Here is a 22,040-nt window from a genome sequence, read left to right on the forward strand (position 1 = left end):
TGGAATATATTTATTGAGGCAAATTAACATTAATTTGCACACACAATAGACTTTGGTAAAACAATTTCCTGAGAAGCTAAGTTACAAAAACGTATCATTTACATCAGGGACATTTGCCTTATTCCGTTTCGGCTCGAACCGCCCGTGCGTTAAACGGCCCCGGAGAAGTGGATTCGTGTCGATGATGAGAAGGCTGGATGTGCTATTTAAAAAGTCGTTATCATTTCAGACCAGAGGGCTTCCTCTCGTCACGTGCCCAGGTCGCAGATGTAGTAGCCAATCACAGGCAGGAAGACCTGGAGCATCAGCTCACGACCGCCACTCTTATCAATTCTGGCAGAAACAATGAAAACAGCAGCCCACGTCAGCCGCACCGAGCGTGACCTGTAGACCAGACTATTATTTTTTTAAAACCAGAAACAGCAGCAGGCCGTCCTCTCTCCGGCCATTGCAGGAGCTGCACTTACACAGTTCTCCTGTCAGGCTTCCACGAAGCATGCCCGGACGTACACTGCTAGGGTGTCAGCTGTCTTTCAAAGCTAAAGGTATGTGCTGCGCTGTTTTGTTTGTTTCTTTCTCATCAGCCTCCTGGTAGAAAATGTGAGTACTAGTTTTGGTACATGCACTACAGGGAGAGGCTCCAAAATGCTTGGACATTGATGACAACATGCTCCTTCCCGTGTCTCGACAGTAACCCTTTATACAGTTGTGGGATTTTATTGGCCAATAACATTTTGAATTCTAGGCCAGTTTCCATTATAATTAGGTCCATTGGGATTGTGCGATTCTGTGTCCGCGTAGTTTTCCACATAATTATGATTTGCGCTTTTGCCACATAATCCATGCTGCATAATCTGTTTTTTTAACCAAAAGAAACTGACATTTTCATTCTAGTTTAAATGGATCAAACTTACTAAAATTGCTCAATACTCGTGTTGTGACATAGTGCCTCATAGTGGAAGGCTCTATGCAAAGGTTAACTAGTCACTTTTCAGTTCTGTATTGTTCTTTTTAGGTGTTAGCGTGGCACTGATGAGGTGAAACTTTTCCCCAGACGGTGTAAACGTGTAAAACTGATAACGATGAAATTATGAAGTAATATCATCACAAAAATGAGCTTCATTACGCCCCATAATTTGTATTTTCTTGCCACATAATTTAGTCAAGACTCCCTCATAATTTAGTCCGCCACCACATAATTCACACGGCCCTCGGTTATAAGTAAAATATCACGTGTCTCATCTTGCAAAGTGGTGCTGGTTGAAAACAATACTCGATAAAGGAAGAACTCTCTGGGTTCAATGAGCAAGTAGAAAACCCAAGCCATGTTTTTTTCTTTACATCCTGCTACTTATAATCGTAAACCCATAATGGGATAAACCGAACTACAAATACCAGAATGGAAATAAAAACCTGGCCATGCTACTGGGAAATCGGTGACCCTCCCAGTGATGAGTAGAAGCTATGTGATCTGTGCAGGTGGGATACGCGGTATCAAATCCATTCTGTATTCGTATCCCACGAATCTTGGTCAGGGCGGTGCTTGGATCTGTTTAAACAGTTTCCGAGATGTGCAGGGAATAGCTCTCACCGCAGCAGCGCTGTAATACTGCTCTTCAGTTCTGACATTGAAATACAGGCCTCCTGTAGTTAACTGGACTGCACAGTTACTTCTGAAGATTACCGGGGCAAGCAGGTGATTCCTGATTAACCCAGCGGGCGATGACAGTCAGGCCTTTCAAAAGAGGGTCTCTCGGGAAGCCCGTGCTATTTGCATTATATATATGTAGCTGTAAATAAATTCATGTGGGGATTCCAAAAACACTACATGAAAATTAGGTATGATTTTAACTCCAGAGGAGATGCAGTATAGTAAAAAAATTCGGAGCTGTAAACTGAGGAGGCATCAGTTCTAAACCTGATTGCACAAGTGTTCCAATCTGATGTGGCCCTGGACAATGCATTTACTTTCTTTGTCCTTCGCTAACATTGGAATCATTTAGAAAGTGCACCAGAGTTAAGCCCTTGAAAACTGTTCTTATTTCCTTTCGTCAATTGCATTGTTTGACAAGTCGAGCTAAGGGTGTCGATACCGAGGTGTGACTTTTTTCTAAACATGAGTTTGGGTTGGTCTCTCAATCAGCAGGCAGACATGTGGTTTCCAAAACATAGCAAACATTTGGAGTGGACTTTGCATCAGCTCCGTGCTAATGATTGGAAGGCATTGTAATCTTTCTCGGTTGTCTGCTCTTGACTTCATAGATTTCCTTCCTCGTCTTGTGTTTGTCCCACCCAGAAGTGTTTCAGTTGCCCAGTGGACTGACTGTGTGAGTTGTATAGTTCCTGTGCTGATTTGAAGGTACCTTTTTTTTTTTTTAAGCGATGTCTTTTGACAAAAAAATGTTGATTTCACTTAAATGATATGCTTTATATGCAGGCCCCCTGGATTTATGCGATTATTTAGCTGCAGTGTTTTTGCATAATTATTGATTTCCTACATTTACCACATAATCCATCATCTGGTGCATAACTTGCAGATTTTAACAAATACAATTGTTTCTCGCGCAAACAGTTCAACAGTTATTGAAATTGCAGCAACGAGTGTTGCTGAACAGTGGAAGACCCTTCACTGTGGTTTACTGGTCACCTTTCTGTTTCTTATTGCTATATTTGTGTGTTAACTGGTACCAATGATTTCCAACCTATGCTCAGACAGTGTTAACAAGTATTAAAATGCTAATGTACTAAAGTATTACTGCCACAAAATGTTTGGCATTACGTTGCATAATTTGCTCTTACTTGCCGCATAATTTGGTCAACACCGCTGCATCATTTGGCCCTCTCCTGCCACATAATTCTAGTGGCTTTGATTATATGTATAATTTATTGAATTGTACTGATTTATAACAGGGACTCTCAGCCAGTCCTCTTTATTGTTTTGTCATTCACATTTTCTTCCTTACACTATAGCATACAGCTTGGGGCAGTGGGTTATCCCAATACCGCCACTACCAAACTTCACCATAAGTGACAGCATTCTGCTCTTTCACAAGAAGCATAACCACGCAAAAAGTAGTTCTCTTCACTGTCAGGAAATACAGTAGCTATGAGTGTTTTTGAGGTCGAATAAGTGTTTTAGTATGTTTTGCTTTATATTGGCATGGGCCAGGCAGCTCCTGCAGCAATAAAGTTTTACAAAAACAATGACAATAAAAACAAGCATCTACAAAGCCAAAATGCTTGCAGCCAATGTCAGATCAACTGGCTTTGTCAGTGATGCTTGTTTTCTTTTGCTGTGCGCACTCCAAGAGAGTGTATATGTTTCCTCTCGCCACTCGTTCCTTTGTTTTAATAGGGGTCTACAGCTACAAACCGCTACTAGGCCGCTTACTTCATTGTTTGGACTTGTTTTTCACTTTTATTTTGAATTTTAATTTACTGTTCTAACATTGCCATCAGCTATGCTAGAATGGTAAATTAAAAGTGCCACCATGGGTCACGACATGTGCTCGCACATGCACATTGGGGGACAACTTAGAATGGGTTTTCTTTAAAGGGAAATCCATTGCAAGATTGCCAACATTTGTGTGCATGTGTCTTGATGAATGTGTTTATCATTTGAATGCTGAAAAGCATTGGCAAAGAAAATAGCTCAGCCTTTTAGAGCAAACACTTATTGGCTTAGCCAATGCTTGTTTGTAATGCAGCCCATATGAGAGGTGCACATGACGGTGCGATGTCGAGTTTTTGTAACACCCATCTGATATGACAAAGGCAAAGCAATTTTTGGGCTTCCTCATAAGACAAACAATACATCCTGTCATTGCTTTTCAAAACATGCCATTCTGTTCATTCCCCATATAGTGCCTTAGTAACATATGTAGTATATGTAGTATGGTATAGGCTGCATAAACACTTACTGGTCACACAATGCAGTTGAAGTTATGTGCATCGTCCAATACTCAAGCACCCACTTTTGTTTAGCTTTTGGGAATACGGACATAAGCAAGGCCTGATCAAACACAATATAAAAGAATGAATGAGTGGATGAATACAGCACCCAGTCATAACACTGACAGTCAAAGTGGAGAGTAGCAAAACGGACATCTTATCAGCAAAATTCAAGTACAGTATCACCTCTTGTGTTAACAGTGGATGTCCCTCAGTGGTAGGGTGACCACCTCATTCCAGGTCATAATGGACACCATCTACAATCCTGAACATTTTACCAACAGATCATTCATTTTCGATGTTTTTGGGCAATTTGTTCAGTGGAAGCATAATAAGACTACCACACCCAGAATGCAACGGGCTATCACACTAGAGCTCACAACTGGTATTGGAAATGCCGAGAACGGCTTGGATGAATGACATAGAAGTTTGAACTTTCGATTTCAAAACAGTGGCTGGATGTATGGATTGATCATATGTACAAAGTTTGTGTTATAAGTATACCCAGGACATCTGAGTATACGTTGTGACACTGTTTGTCCTGTTTGAATAATACTAGTTGAGGACTACACCGGCCCTGAGGAAGCCTTTGTTAAGGCGCAATGCTTTGGCTGCACTTGTGTTTTCAGAGGGGGCGCTTGAATAAAAGACAAAAATATGTGAAAAGGATATACTAGTCCTATTTTGGATGAAGTTTCTGTGCTTACACATTTGCCTGTTGCCTATTTGTTTTTCGTTTTAAATGTCTCTAATGTATGGCGAGTGAGCAGCTGGCCATTAGAGGAGGGCAACTGAGTTCAGGTGGCATGGTGGTAACTTCAAGTGGTGCAGCATTGGGTTCCACGGCTGCCATTGTTTGTTCAGAGTCTGCCTACTGAGATGCATCTGTGAGCAAGGTAAGGTTAAGTGCTGCACAGATGGAGTGCTCAGATGAGAAGAAGGGTTCCCCCTGGGTTAGTTCAGTGGGCCCTGATAGTTCAGAGAGCCATAGAACTGGCATGGCCCCTGCCGTAGTGGGCCATTATCCAGGTTCTGTCACCATAAGCAGGGAAGTCAAACTAGGTATTGATTAGCCTCCCCTGGCTTTAGGCTGGGAGGAGGTTGTGTTAGAATTGGCCCTTTTTGCAGGGATATCCCCAGACATTTTGCCTCTGACCTCCTGTTTTGACTGTGTGCTGAATTTCAGTTTTGTTGGCTTTAGGACTCTGGGCACTTTTCCGCTGCTGACCAGTGCTAAAGTGTAAGTGATCCCTGTCTAAATTATATGGGTGATTGATCTACCCATGATTGGCATATTTGATTTACTAGTAAGTCCCTAGTACAGTGCACCAGGTGTGCACAGGGCCTGTAAACCAAATGCTACTAGTGGGCCTGCAGTACTGATTGTGCCACCCATATGAGTAGCCCTGCAAACATGTCTCAGGCATGCCACTGCAGTGTATGTGTGTACAGGTTTAAACTGCCATTTCAGTCTGGCAAGTGCACTCACTTGCCAGGTCCAAACCTTCCCATTTACTACATGTTAGTCACCCATAAAGTAGGCCCAATGCAGCCCCCTGGGCAGGGTGCAGTGTATTTAAAAGTAGGACATGTACTGATGTACTTTACATGTTCTGTTAGTGAAATACTGCTAAATTATTTTTCCACTATTGCAAGGACTATCTCTCTCCTAGGGTAACATGAGAAATACCTTGAAATATATCTTAAGAGTAGTTTCCCATTGTGAGAAGGTTGATACATGGTGTTTGGGATCTCTAAACTGACAATTTAACAATACATCTTTTGTTGAAGTTGGTTTTTGAATTGTAAGTTTGAAAATGCCACTATTAGAAAGTGGACATTTTCTTGTGTAACCTCCCTGGACCTCTGCCTGTCTGCTGAATACACTTCTGGGCCAGGATGACATTTGAGCTGTTTATGCCTTCACTCTAGACAGTCACACAAAGGTAGCTGAGTTGTACCCTGCATATCCTAATGGCCATCACCAGGCTGATGGGTCTTCCTGATCTAGAGTGGTGGGAGGAGCTGACACTTGCACCTGAATAGGGCTGTGCCTGTCCTCACAAAACGTAGTCTTCAGCCCCCTGGGTTGAGGCTGGGGTAGGGATAGGCAGGCTCTTGTGAACTCCAAAGACTTCTCTTTGAAGTTTGCCTTTTTCAAAGACCGAAATAGGTATAAGTACTGGACCTCTGACATCAGATAGTTATAATTCTTCTGGACTGAGGATATTCTGCCAGGAAGAAGAGCTGGATGCTGTAGGAGGGAATGCCACTCTGCCTGTTGCTTTGCTGTGCTGGCCTGATACTTGCTGCTTCTGTCCTAAGAGTGAAAGGACTAGATTTGGCTTTCTACATCCTGTTTCCAAAGGTTTTCAAAGGGCTTGGACTGAGCTTGCCTTCTGTTAAGAAGTCTCAGGGGCATCAAAGACTTCACCTGCCAGCACCTGGGCTCTCTTGCTGAAAGTCCTGACTTGCCAAGTGGTGCCAAATCCTGTTCCTGGGACCTTGGGGGTGAGTTCTGTTGTAAGAAGGAAGAAACTATTGCATTGACTTCCAGAATCACTTCGGAACCTGTGCCGCTTTCTGATTCCACGCCACTGCCTGCACTAGAGCAATGGTCCCTGCTGAGTGCACCGATTGCAACAAACGACACAGGCCTGATGCCGCTGCAGCGCCTTCAAAGTCTCGCCACAGTGTGAGTCCAAAGAGTTGTGTCACCGACGTCCGTGGCTCCGAACCCCAACTCCAATGCAGCACCGGTGGCCCTGTGGTTTGATTGCAAACCCAACACCTCAGCTCCCCTGCCTAGCAGTAAGGAACCAACGCATCACCTCCACGGTGGAAGAAAGGAACCGATGCAGCACTGGCTCCAGTGACGCTTCAACTCCCCAACTCAGTGCAATGTCTTTGTTTCCTCATCATTTTCCAAGGTACTGTAACCAGGATCTACATGACTCTGTGGCCGGCTGCGCTCCTTTGTGGGTGGCGCCAGACTGTTGGAAGCGACTCCGTCAACCTGTTGGGATAGGCCCAGTTGGAGTTATTGTGTGTTTCAATGCTATACTACATTTAGGGCCAGATGTAGGTACTTTGCAAATTGCGACTTGCAATTTGCGAGTCAGAGCGACTCGCAAATTGCAACTCGCAATTTGCAATGCAAAACGGTGTCTCAGACACCATCTGCGAGTCGCTATGGGGTCGCAAAGACCCACCTCATTAATATTAAGGAGGTGGGTCGCAAATTGCGGCCCCATAGCGACTATGGGCACTCACTGACATGGAGGCCTGCTGTAGTCAGCAGACCTCCATGTCCGTGACTGCTTGTTAATAAAGCAGTTTTTTTTTTTTCAAGTGTAGCCCGTTTTCCTTAAAGGAAAACGAGCTGCACTTAAAAAAAAATCCGAAACCTTTTGTTTCGGAATTTTTTCAGGGCAGGTAGTGGTCCCTTGGACCACTACCTGCCCTGAAAAAATATTTTGGGGTCCATTCACAAAGGGGAAGGGGTCCCATGGGGACCCCTTCCAATTTGCGAGTGGGTTACCATCCACTTCAAGTGGATGGTAACTGCGACTCCATTAGCGGTCGCAAATGGAATTGCATACCACTGCGAGTCGCAAATAGGAAGGGAACACCCCTTCCTATTTGCGAGTCGGAAATGCATTTTGCGAGTCGGTCCCGACTCGCAAAATGCATTTCTGCATAGCAAACTCCGGTTTGCGACTCGCAAACGGTAATTTTTGCCGTTTGCGAGTCGCAAACTGGTTGCTACATCTGGCCCTAAATCTTTGAAAATTCATGTCTTTACTTGTGTATGTTGGATTTTTGTAGTGTTGGTCTTATTTTATTCAGTTAAATATTGGCTATTTTTCTAAACTGGTGTGGAGTTCTTTTGTAGTGTTTTTTTATGTTTTACTGTGTGTATGTACAAATACTTTACACATTGCCTCTGGGATAATCCTGAGTTCTTGAGCCAAGCTACCAATGGAGTGAGCAGGGGTTATCTGAGCTTTGTGACTTTGATTTGATTGATTGACTCCTTTACCCTGACTAGAGTGAGGGTCCCTACTTGGATAGGGTAAAAACCACTGCCAACTAGAGACCCTATTTCTAACAACTGGAAACAATGTCTGTAATGACCTGAAGGGCCACCTGGTTCGTGGTTGTGGTGTGCATGTTACTGCTATGTAGCTTTGTCTTATGCATGGCGAACTATGTAAAAAAGGGGTGTGAGGCATTGTGTCACATGCCAAATATACAAAATAAGTGGCTTGTTTTCCATGTAGTTATATAATCATGTTTTGTGAAAAAACGAGTGTTTCTTGCTTTTCTAATTTCTAAACAGCCATCGAAGGTCCTTACTGTGTTTTGGAAGTCATTCCAAATGTGCACAATGGACAGAGGCAGAGCTACATCCAGCATGTGGTTCGTTAAAATGGAGACTAACATGAGTAGTGCACTTCAGGGTTTGAGTTTTCTGCTTTGTTTGTACAATTTGTGTTTCACTGTACAAAGATGGCTCCAGTCGCAATAACCTGGATCTAGGCAACTCAGGGATTGGAGCCTCTTCTGTTATGTTTATAATGGTGGTCTTCATTGAACTGGACTAGACGCAGGTCTATTGCAGTTCCAGAGTCAATGATGACATAAGATTCATGGAAAGTCATAAAAAGCATGTCATATGTGATGTCATATGCGATGTAACTGGTTGTCTGTATGGTGGTGCAGAGCCAACCCTGACTAAACAGGCAGGCACATTTTGCTGCTTTCAAAGGTGGTAAAGAATGAGGTACATATATTTAGACCACAGAATAACTGATGGGTCTAGGTCCATGAGTTCTCTTGATGGCTTAACCTTGTGGTGTTAAGGTAATCACATAATCGGTGACAGCTCTAAATCACCAGTGGAAAATTGTGCCATAGTGCAGACTGATGCTTCACCTTGGTATTGGTGGAGTGTTTGGTGGTGAATGTTGTCCTGCTCTTATGTTCTTAAGATGAGTGATCTTATGGCATCTGAAAGGGTGCATGCAGTATGTGATCTACAACAGTGTTTGTTGATGGCCTTGGCAGCTAGTTTGGGTGTCATGTCTGTCAGGTCCTACACATTGAGTATTGGGGAGCGGCAAGTTGAACACTGCACTTTTTGTGACAAAGTCTTGCTTGTCTGCAAACCCCTGGTGTTCATCTATGTCAATGTTTATTTTAATGTACTTGGCAGGAGTGCATTGTATTTATTTTTAAAGTTTGGGTGACAGGCAGTCCTGTATGATTTGCATGGATATTGCTTTATCCTTGTTTAAAGATAAGAATCCGCGGGAGGTGACTGCATGTCTGATTCACTCTTAATACTTGTACATGGATTCACCCTAAATCGGACACACCATGTGATGAATGCATTCAAGACTTGGTTCTAGGTGTTAGTCAAGACCTCAGGGATGCTGTGATGACAGGATGATTGGGTTGAGGTAATGTACAAATTGTTACATTGCAGATGCTGGTTTTGCTTGGGTGTTTCTGATTTAAGTGGTCTCATGGTGTGAGGGAATGCAAAGATCTGTTGTGGTTCAACACCCCTCTTTGACCCGAGTGTCTTGTCCCATTAGTAAATGCCTGTGCAGGTTACTTTATCTTTCTACATACTGCATGGGCTAGGTTGTTTGAACAGTATCCTATAAACAGTCATGCACATTTTCATAACACAAAGAACAGATACAGTAAGGCAGTAGTTGTGAAATCTTTACTCACAAAGGAACTGATTTAACACAGGTGGCACTATCATCAAGTGAGTGATCCTTGCAGAGGAAGTGTAGCCCTTGACTTCCATGGCAAGTAACGAAAGCAAAACCTTCCTCTTAGGTAAGGTTTTTTGTTCAGTCATTCGTAACATTTATTCAAACATAAACAAAATCATTACCTCTTATTAAAGGTTCATATCTGAGATTAAAATCTTTTTGAAAAGAAAGCTTTTCAAGGAAAACACTGTTGCTTATACATAGGTGTTCCTGTACAGTGATGGCGAAGTGAAGGTGAGTAGGGTGAATTCAAAGTGTACCAGTGTGAAATATACATTTGTATACAAATGTGGCTGAACCGAAACTCATTGTCTTAGATAACATCCAAAATGATGATCTTAGAAGACACAACACAATGATCAACAGCCCAAATCAAAGCATGTTGAAGTTTCGATCCAAAACACTGTGGGGGTCATTACGACCCCGGCGGTCAGTGATAATGTGGCAGTAGTACCGCCAACTGGCTGGCGGTACTTACCGCCACATTATGACATTGGCAGGTTGGCTGAAGCCAACCCGCCAATGTACCACTCCGACCGCCACGGCGGTAACAGCCGCCGGGCTGGAGATATCCATCTCCAGCCCTGCGGCCCCCCTTGTGCCACCTGCAGGATTATGACCCCGCCTACCGCCTTGGTTTTCGCGGCGTTCGGAACGCCACGAAAACCATGGCAGTAGGCAGTGCTTAATTTATAAATAAAAACGTGCTGGTGCCCAAACCCCTCCTCTTAAATATGCGGCTGCTTCAATTAAATGTGCGAACACGGAATACTGAGGCAGTGCAATCCTGAAGCCATCTCTGGCCTCTTCAATCCATTTACAGCCCTTCCCTGCCCCTTCAGCTCACTCCTGCAGCATTCTGCTCTCTCCTTTGTGACGCTTTTTCGTTTTCCCCTGCCTTTCTCAAATGTGTCTGTTGCTCGCTTGAGGCAAAAAATTAAGCACCGGCCCTCAAAAATAAGAGCCGGTGCTCCACACCGGAAACAACAAGCACAAATTAAGCACTGGCAGTAGGCTATATCAGTGACAGGTAATTCCTTCCCTGTCACTGATAGGGGGAGCCCCCACCTCTCCAGATACCCCCACTCCCCCAACTCTCCAAACCCCCGCCCCCTAGATCCACGCTCCCTTCACACACACACACACATATACACGCATACACACACACATTCACACATACACACAAACATGCATATCGCAGACTCATCCGCACACAGTTCCAAACATACATGCAGACGCATTCACATTTCGCAACATACACGCACTCACACGTCTGTACATGCACACACGCATTCAACACTCAACACACACCCGCATTCACGCACACACATACATTCACACACCCCCACACAGACATACAACACCCCCCTCCCCTGTCGGAGTCCCGACTTACCTGGATCCAGAGGGTCCTCCAGCAAGAGTCAGGATGGGATGGGACGCTGCCACTGCCAGCAGTGCCCACCTACCGTCAGCAGCGTCTGCCAGCCTGTATTATTTGTCATAATACGGCTGGTGGCAGTCTACTGGTGTGGTGCTGCTGGTGGTAGCAGCTCCACCTTACCACCATCCGTCAGTAGGGCCACAGGCGTATTTACCCCATTCTTGTGGTGTATATCCGGCTGTGGTCATATTATGGCGGACGGCTAGTAGCCGCAGCGGTAGGCGGTTTTTACCACCAATGTTGTAATGAGGGCCTATATTCATTAGAGCCGGGTCATCATCAGGACAAAATATTTGAAAAAGGAAGCCCCATATATTCCACTCTGTCTGACATCTACCACTGCTCATTCAGAAACCAGCACATAAAGGGCCCATGTCCCTGCCATTTCGTCCCCAGTAGGCCAATAAAAATTACTAATCTTGCACAAGCCACTAACACTTCACAGCAGAGGCCACTTAGCAAGGCGCAGGTCACTGCCTTATACTCCAATGGAGGCCTGGAATTTAATCATACCCTAGTTGCCACCTCGAGCAAATTGGTATTGATTTAGAAGGTAAATGGACAACTATCACCATAAATGTTTCCATGCAATGCATCAGATAACACTTCCTCCAGACTTGATGAATTTACTGCAGACATCGGCCCAGACGGGTTGACCTTTTTGGCTTTTAGATCAGATAGCAGCTATACAAGATTCCTGCAGATACTATCATTGAATGTATGTGTGGGAAAACAAGTGGGATATTTACTGACTGCCAGATCAAGATTCTGCATGTTGGTCAGCAGAGTGAGGAAATGACATAAATTACATAGTCAGGGGCTCTCCATTCCTAGTCACAGAAATGTAAGTTGGATGGTATGACTGGTAACTAAGCCACATTTAATGAGAGTGAAACATATGAACTATGCCTGAGAGCCTCTTACAATGAAACATAAATTCATTGGAGATGTAGACAGGGGCTGTGATTGGAAATATCCTGCTTCAACAGCCCAATGGAAACAAGGAGGCATAGCAGGTGCCATTGCTGGAAGTGGCTCTCCCTAAATCTGACAGCAAGGTGTGGTGGAGTCAGACACCCTTTCTGGTCAACCTGCTCCACATGCTACTCAATGCAGATAGGGTTGGGGCAGGAGCTTTGACTGGGACGCGCTCTCCCAAAACGTCCTTCTGTGGGATAGACCTCTGTCTATCAGTCTCTTTCTCTTGCCTTTATATTCAATGCAGATGCAGCCATGCTTGGGCATCTTCTTTCCTGGATGGACACTGTTAGTGTAGTCAGGTAGGTGGCAGTGCTTCAGGGACTCAACCTTGAAGCTCACTTAGGTTGTGGGGTAAGAGCCATACCTGGAGATTTCTTGTTCCCACAAGCCAGGGCAATGGGTCCTGGGGTAGGTGTTCTGCGTGCGAACCCTGGACCTTGAGCCTGAGTGAGGGTTAGGACTTTATCAAAGGCTATGCCAAGGGTCTTTCTGCATTTACTGGTCCATGTGAATATTGTGGATCTAGGGCCCACCTTTCCCCAATGTGGAAACAATGGCAAAGCCAGAGTCCTCAGTACCTTAACTGCATTGTTTTTCTGGCCATTCCTTGTTTCCTCTTGCCCATGCAACTCAATATATATTAAGAAGAAAGCAGGGGTCCCACCATGGGACAGTGTACCTTTGAATCTCTTTTTGGGTGGGGAAAACTAAGACCATACCTAGAGCCTTCTTCTTTTAGAGCTTAAAGGGAATAAGGGTATGAACTTTCCCTAGTGACTTCCATCTCCCCCCAAGCCCAAACCTGATGGGGTTATGGGTGGAGGGCCTGCTTGGAGAACATTTCCACAAACGTCATTGCTGTTTGTAACAAGAGCAGAGGCCTCTTGACTGTGGGCCTCAGACTGTCATACCTCATTGTGGATTGGGTTAGGTCTTGATTGAAGCCCTCAAGGAGACATGTTGGTCGCATATGGGCCCATTTGTCTTGCAGCCTCCTGCTACTTACTGTGGATGTGAGACATGTTACAGGACTTCCAGACTGACAAGATCTACGTGGATTAATAGATGCACATCTGACTTTGAAACACCATGTGAGTGGGGCAGTAGGATGTGTCAAAATGCCAGACCTCCTAGTGTTAATGGTTGGGCAAGGTTCAAGGCTGGCTGCATGCCCCAGAGACAGTGGTGGAAACAAGGTGCCTATGGGCAGTAATAAGCAATGAACTAATTTCCTTTGATAATCTGCTTTCGAAGCTGAAGCAGCAGCTTTACATTGGATAGCGCCCGAGTAGGGGTTGCTTCCAATAGGATTATTGCACGGGCGAGTGCCATGACTAGGTTACAGAAGTAAATATACCTATGGTGGTAGTGGGGGTGTTCTGAGTGCATATTGCTTTAGGTCTCTTATGTTGCAGAGCTGAGATGGTCTAGAGTGACTGGCATAGCTATGAAATGTTTCACCGAGCAGTGAGATGGGAGTAGCAGATTCTAATTCAGAGTCTGACTACAAATGTGCAGAGTGTGTTTGCAATTTGGCAGGTAGACAAATGGATCCTTGTGATTCCCAGGTTCGCATGGACATTTGGGTTGCAGTTGGTCAATTTACAAGTAAATAGATGGGCATGCCCGAAGTCTGCTTTGATTTTGGCACTCTGGGTGAATGAGTGAGTTGGTGGGTAAATGTGTTGAAGTGCAGGAAGTGGCTGGGGTGCTTCCAGTGGGAAGCATTTGCCTCAGAAGGGTTCCATGAGGATGGAACAAAGGCTCTGAAAAGCAATGCAAATGAGCTATTCCAGAGGATGTAGTGTTCCTAGCCATATTTGAAGACAGAGGAGGGCAGTAAGTGGACAGGTACTCTTTGTTTCCAACTAGGGACACCAACCCAGTGGGTGTTTCTGAGCACTTGGCCGTCCTCTGTCTAAGTCCCAAGTACATGTTGACTCCACGTTTTAGCAGGCAAGACTCTGATTCGTTGTAGCCCAATCTTTTATATTACTATTGGTTTCTCAAGGGGAAGAATGAGAGTGTCTCACTAGATTGCGGACCTACAGTAACTTTACTATACACCCTTGATAATACCTTTTAGTTCCTTTATGTCAAGTAGGTCTACCAACCTAGAGAACCCACAAGGGTGAGGGAATCCGTAAATGAGAAGGCTATGTCATGAACAATAATTTAGCAGATCTAGGTGTTGTCTACCCCCATCCCATTCCCATTTGACTTGTGATGTGAAACCCACATACATTTTAATAACATTTTTAATTCAATGCTAACTTCTGTGCCCACAAATATAATAATAATAACAAACTACGTACAAGAAAAGTGCAGAGTACAAAATGTGCCATTTGAAAATTGTGCAAGTTTATACTTACAACTCAATGATCAACTGAAGGGTTTGGGGCATTTACCAGAAATGTCCAGACTGTAGGTACCTCTACCTCATTTAGAAGCAGGTGAAAGGTTAAGTTGTCGACAGTGGAGCCTGATTCTATCCAGTGCGCAACCACCACTAGGCATAACTTTGGGATGCTTGCAGGGCAGGTCAATAAAACAAGCTATTTTTGCAGGTCTTTCAACAATAAGACAAACACTCTTTGTCTGTCTACTAATGCAATGAATCGAGCAGGAAAACAAAAAATTACTCCAACATGCGGAGGAAAACATGTCTAGGACACAGACTTTTTAATTCACTCAAAACACCCATCCCCACCCTACTTTGGAAATGTGCATTTAAAACAAACAAAGGGTGCATAGTCCGTCACTGTCTGGCATTGTTTACTGTCACTGAAACCGCCATCAACTAACCAGTAAAATGTAGATTGTGCAACTACCTGTCTTCAACTTTCCAGCCACCTCGCACCACACCAACCAAATTTTAAATCTAGCTCTCGAATTGGCACGACCCATAAAAAGTATTTTGAGCCATAATAATAGAATGAAACAATCATGCTGCTTTCAGGTTGACATCTCAGTGTTTTGAAAGATTGTCAAAACGCACTGAGAGGTGAAGGCAGCTGTTTGATATTTGGAAGGATGAGGACTGAACTTTAAGGAAAGTGTAAGCCATTTTAGATAAACATTCCAAAGAGTATTTGTGCTGTGAAGGGTCTGACACCCTGCGGAATATCCTTCAATGAACAACGTTCAAGCTCTGGAACAAACCTACAAGAAACGGCATCCGTGCTTTTTCAGCATTTTGACATTTTCTCCAAATGTATTACAAATTGTTTCAGACAGAACAGTGCACGCGAGACGATTAATAAAGAGGGGTTTCATATTTAACTTAATGTAGGAGGAGTTTCCTAATGTGAAGAACACATTTTGATAACGCTGCAGTGAAAGGCACATTCTGATAATACATTGCAAAGTGTTACAACAGCAGATGCCAGCAGGGATATCATAAGTGTTGTGTGCCAATGCTGAGAGTACTACAGTCTGCAGGGTATTCTGTTAAGGAGGTAGAGACTTTGGCTGTGGCAAAGGATGTTAAAAGGGTTTTCTACTTTTGTGAGGCGTGTGTTTTGGAGTCAGTACAGACCATCAGCTGTTACACGAGGTTTTACAGTGGTAGGGAGTGGACAAAGGTTTGTCATATTAATGAATACATGGTATAACTATGGGAATTGATGACACATCTTCAAAGATAACAGCACAATTTTGAGGTTGAATTTGTTTTTGGTGTTCAGTCTTTGCTAGCAGCATGTTTATTCTGGCATGGTCATGTGGGGAGGGTGTGGGAGAGTTAATGCACACGCATGTAGCCTCTTTGAGTATGATTTCCTGAGTAAAATTAATGAAGTGTTTATAGATGCATTACAGTGCACCACAGCTCAAAGACGCATACTGGATCTTAATTGTGTCTCAGTTCTTTCATTTCCTGTTTTGGCCTTGTTAAAGAAACACTCTAATTTTGAAAGTCGTGAAACACGTATGGGCTTCAGCTCTTCAGGAAAATAACTATTACAAAGTGCATTATGAAAATTGTGCTTAAAGTTTATGAATTATTGACTTTTACAATAAAAGAGCCTCTTAATCTGTCTTCAATATTTTATTTGGGTAAAGTCTGAACGGGGTTTTGCAACAGATCTATAATCTGAGTTTCCTTCCATTCTTTAGTCCAGTTATAAGTATAATCTGCATTGTTTGACCTTGATCCTCCATTATTTTCCTAGCAATGTAAGCATCTATGTGTAGTAAGCAATTTGTCTGTTGTTTCTGCTATTTCCTAAAAGCATCTTTTGCGGTCGAAGCATACATGATAGTGCAGGAGTCTGGTTTGTTAACGATGTCTTGGGGATGTTCGAAAGCTTCCCTTGCTTACCATTGGCTTTGTGGTTTGCAACTCACATTTGCTTGCTTTACATTTGCTTGCTTTATTTGTTTTATCCCTTCCGTGGCCTATCCTTTTTTTACTGTATCCTCCCACCAGTGTTCAATTTCTGTAAATATGCCTTGAAATCTTGTTCTTATCTTGTCACATTAGCTGTACATGCAAACACATAGGTTAAATGTCAGGCTTGGTCTTCCAGGGCGCATGGTGTTTACTTCTCTTTCTCTCATGTCAAAGTGAGAGGATTTATGTGATGGCTACTGAGGATGTTCTGGAAGAAGGCTGTGAAGTGCAAACAAATATTTTAATATGAGCAACACAAATCAATACACCAGGGGAGGACAATTCCACACATTACCATTTGTGTGCTGTATACCTTTAGCAGTAAAATGTTATGCCTGTGCAAATGTAATGGTCATTTCAATTGAATATGTGTTGTCTGTAATGGCATTGCGCTACCACACTATGCATGCTCCACTTTATCACACTCCACTCTACTCTGCACCACTCCACTCTATGCCACCTCACTTTATGCCTCACTACTCTACTCTGCACCACTGCACTCTGTGCCACTGCACTTTACACCAATGCACTCTACCCTCCACCACTGCACGCTGCGCTGCACCTCTCCACTCTACCATGCACCACTCTACTCTGGGACACTTTACTTTATTCTGAAACATTCCAATCTATGCAATTCTGCTCAGTGCCACTCCATTCAGCACCATTCCACTCTGCGCCACTCTACTCTATGCCACTGCAGTCTATGCCCCAGCAATCTATGCTGCACCACTCCACTCTGCACCACTTTACTCTAAAGACTGCATTCTTCACTAATGAACTCTACACCACTTTATTCAAAACCAATGTACTTCATGCCACTGCACTTTACACCAGTCTGCTCTGCACCACTGCACTGTATGCCACTTTAGTTTACTCTGCATCACTGTACTCTATGCCACTTCTCTCTACACCAATGCACTCTATGCCACTCTACTATATACCACTGCACTCTACAATAGTCTACTCTGCATCACTGCACTCTGCCTCTGAACTCTATGCCATGCAACTCTGCACCACTCTTCCCTGCACCACTGCACTCTATGGCACTGCACCCTACTCTCCACTGCACTACTCTACTCTATGCCACTCTACTGCACTCTATGCAAATGCACTCTACGTCATTGCACTTAAATACACTGCACTCTACGTCAGTTTAATCTAATATGCACCACTGCACTCTGTCACTGCACTATACCACTCCAGTCTAGGCTACTGCACACTACTTGGCACCACTCCACACTTTGCCACACCACTCTATACCACTCTACTCTGCAACACTGCACTCTATACCACTGCAGACTATGCCAATGTATTTTACTCTGTATAATTCAACTCTATGCTAGTGCACGCTATTATACTCCTCTGCACCACTCCAATCTACACCACTTCAGTCTACTCTGAAACCATCCATTCTATGCCACTGCACTCTATGCTACTCTTTTCTACTCTGCATCACTCTACTCTACCCCACTGCATTCAATGTCACTGCAATCTATGCTGCACCACTCTATGCCAGTCTAATCTGCATCACTCTACTCTGTAACACTGCACTCTACTCCACTCTAATCTAAACCACTGCACTCCACACCAGTGGACATTACACCACTTTACTCAAAACCAATACACACTACGCCACTATGCTCTATGGCAACTACTCTGCACCACTGCACTCTATGCCACTATACTCATTGCACTCTATGCCACTCTATTCTACTCTGCACCACTATACTCTACAGTACTGCTTTCTACACCACTCTACTCTACACCACTCTATAGTATGCTATGTCAATATATTCCAATGCGCTCTACATCAATGCACTCTACTCTATACGACTGCACTCAGTGACACTCTACTCTGCAAGACTTCAAGACTACACTTTCCACGACTGAACTGCATGCCACTCTACTATGCACTACTACACTCTATGTCACTACACTCTATGCCAGTGCACTCTAACCTGCACCACTCAACTCTGCATTAATCAACTACAATGTCAATGCACTCTACACCACTCTACTCTCCATCACTCCACTCTACGGCATTGCACTCTATGCCACTTTGCTCTACACCACTCTACAGTACACCTCTGCACTGTACCCTGCACCACTCCACTCTGCACCACTCTACTCTATGCAACTTCACTCTACTCTGAAACAATCTACTGTATGTCAGTGCACTCTAATCCACTGCACTCCAAGCCACTTTATTGTATGCCACTCCAGTCTATGCCATTGCACTCTATGCTACTCAAATCTATGCTATGCCACTCCACTCTACTCCACTCTGCACCACTCCAATCTACACCACTGTAATCTATCCCACTCTACTATATGTCACTGCACTGTATGCCGATGCACTCTACACAACTTTCCTCAAAACCAATGCACACTACACCACTGCATTCTATGCCAATCTGGTCTGCACCACTATACTTTATGCCACTCTACTCTAGGTCAATCTATTCCACTATACAAAACTACATTCTTTATAACTACACTTCATAATACTCCACTCTATTATGCTGTACTCCATTCAGCTCCAGTGCACTCTATGACACTCCACTCTACAACATTCTATTCTAATCCGTGCCACTTTACAACACTGATCCACTTTACAACTCTCAGCATAGCTCCATCTATGCCACTCCATACAACTTTACACCACTCTATTCTGTGACACATTGCACCCCAATCTATGCCACTCTCCACTCCACTCTATGTAAACCACTCTATGACACTCTACTCCACACTATGCCATTCCACTACTCTACACTACCCCACTCTATGCCACTTAAATCTATGACAATCTACTCTGCTCTTTGCCACTGCACTGTACAACACTCTACTCCACCGTATGCAACACCCTCTTTGCCACTCCACTCTGCTCTACCTCACTGTATAACACACAATGCCACTCTACACTATGACACTCTGCTCCACAGTATGCCACTCTACAACATTCCACTTTATGACCCTCCACAACAGTCCATTCCACTGTGCGACACTCTATGCCACTCTATACCACTCACCCTACAGCTTTTTACTCCACTCTATGCCCTTTCCCTTTATGACACTTTACTTTCTCCACAACACTCCACAACACTCTACACCACTTCACACTACTCCATGACACTCCACTTCACTCCACGCCACTCAACTCTACTCTATATCACTCTGTGCCTATCAGCAACTCTGTACGCCACTCTAAAACAGTCTACTCTCCACAACACTCCACTTTACAACACTCAATTCCACTTCACACCACTCCTTCCCCTTTATGCCACATAACATTTACATTTTCAAAAGATGATTGATAGAAGTCCATAAAGGCACAAACAATACAATGGCAAATTAACATGGAAGTACTACTGAACATTTTATTGAAAAGCAAGGCAACTCCACCTCGTAACAAAGAAAGTAAAATTCCAATAACTAGCCAACGATTTTGTTCATGCATCTAGAAAAGCATTAGTTATTTTTATGCAAGAGCATAGCCTTGTTTTGTCAATGATTGCCCAGCTTGTGAACTAGCATAGTAGGTTGCTGATGTCAGAGAACAATTGAACAGAACAAACGCTGAATATAAACACCTGATTTACGCAGCCATAAAATGTCAGGTGTGATTACAATCAAACACAATTTATGAAATCATGGGAAGCAGCAAGACAAACTCTTTGACCTATAAAACATCACAGAAAATAAGATTATGTGAAGTCAGGAAAATGGAGGCAAATTAACTAAAATGAAACCGAGCATATTTAGGTTAAGGCACAATTCAAATAAAATGGTAATATACCATACAGATACAAAGGATTAAACATCTAAACTGAAAAGGTTGACGTCAAATCTTCCTGATATTTTTCAAAATTAATGCAGTTACCGAGGGAGTAATTTTGAGTGTTACCGGTTGACATTCCAGATGCTATGAGGTGCATGGAATACACAAGGAGCAGCTTCTCTAAAAATACCCCTGACAGCAGTTTCACCACGCCCCTACTACAGTATTGTGGAATTGCTGTGAACGAAAAGTGGGAACTAGGAATGTTCCCTCAGATTGTGCATACATTACCAATATCCATATCACAAATGCTGCTGGTGTGTCGGGAGCTTTCTGCCACCCATAATGCCATGGCCATATGCAGGGTGACCCATAGCGACTCATGCTTTACAAGGTGGCCTTCTATGTAGGAGGTTCAACCACAAATGCTCCTGCCAACATAATGTGGGCAGCTGGTATGACCCCAATTTCTGTGGCGTTATCACCATCTGGTGGTGGACTTGATGACCGAGCAGGTAGATGCTCCGCGCTAAGTTAATAAGTAAAACAACTAGCTTCTTCCTCAAGAAAATATCTACTTCTACAGATCATTTGGTGACAGTGCTGCTGCCACAGTTCACCATCAATAAGTAAGTATGTCTGATTTGTAACTACAATATAACTCCCTCTAATTATTTTTATATTTTTACAATAGCATCACCCTACCACGTATTTGGAAATGCTATAGCTTTAAGGGGTGATTTTAAGCACTGCTTAGTTTGAATCGGTGGTTTAACTGTCAACATTGGCAATGATTATAGTATGCCACATGGTAGTGCTGTTTCTCTAATTTGGAAATGAGCACAACAGCAGTAGGTTTTTAATTCAACATATAACAGTTACTAACACCTGCTGCCCAAACCATTCTTATAGCTTGCAGTGCTGGCAGGGACAATGTGCAGTGCAAGCTACAGTGGCCTCATGACAAGGGGCCTGGTACATTTTTTTTTTTTTTTACAAATTAAGCACTGATTCTAAGTAGACTATGGGGGTTATTCTAACTTTGGAGGAGGTGTTAATCCGTCCCAAAAGTGACGGAAAAGTGACGGATTTACCACCAGCCGTATTACGAGTCCATTATATCCTATGGAACTCGTAATACGGCTGGTGGTATATCCGTCACTTTACCGTCACTTTTGGGACGATTTAACACTCCTCCAAAGTTAGAATTACCCCCTATGTGATGTCAAGAATATAAATATTGAGACTGGAGAGAGGGAGGTAGCTTGACTTGGGGAACCAGTACTGTTTGTAGCTGTGTGCACACTGTACAAATAAAATGAGGATTACACCATTACCCGACATGGTGACAGGCTGATTGTTAACACAGATGCTGCCTAATAGTACCAGAAACTGAGACTCACAGGAAGTGTTGAATAGAATGGTATGGCTGGTGGATTGTGGTGAGACTGCGCGAGCATAGGTGTTGTAAATTAATCAAATGATCATGCCCCTAGACTGTTTGAGTAAACCAATATCTTATTCACACTACATTGAACTACATTAAGGCCAAGAACAGCATTTCCAGTTGATGCACTAACGCATCTCTGACGAGTGCGACTCACACCGCAGAGTGATAAGAGTGAGCCACGTCTGTACATGCGCATTTGCATGCATGTTCTCTTTGCCCAAACTAATTAGAACTCTTGACCGTGTGAACAGCAG

This window comes from Pleurodeles waltl, chromosome 9, assembly GCF_031143425.1.
Source record: "Pleurodeles waltl isolate 20211129_DDA chromosome 9, aPleWal1.hap1.20221129, whole genome shotgun sequence".
NCBI lineage: Eukaryota > Metazoa > Chordata > Amphibia > Caudata > Salamandridae > Pleurodeles > Pleurodeles waltl.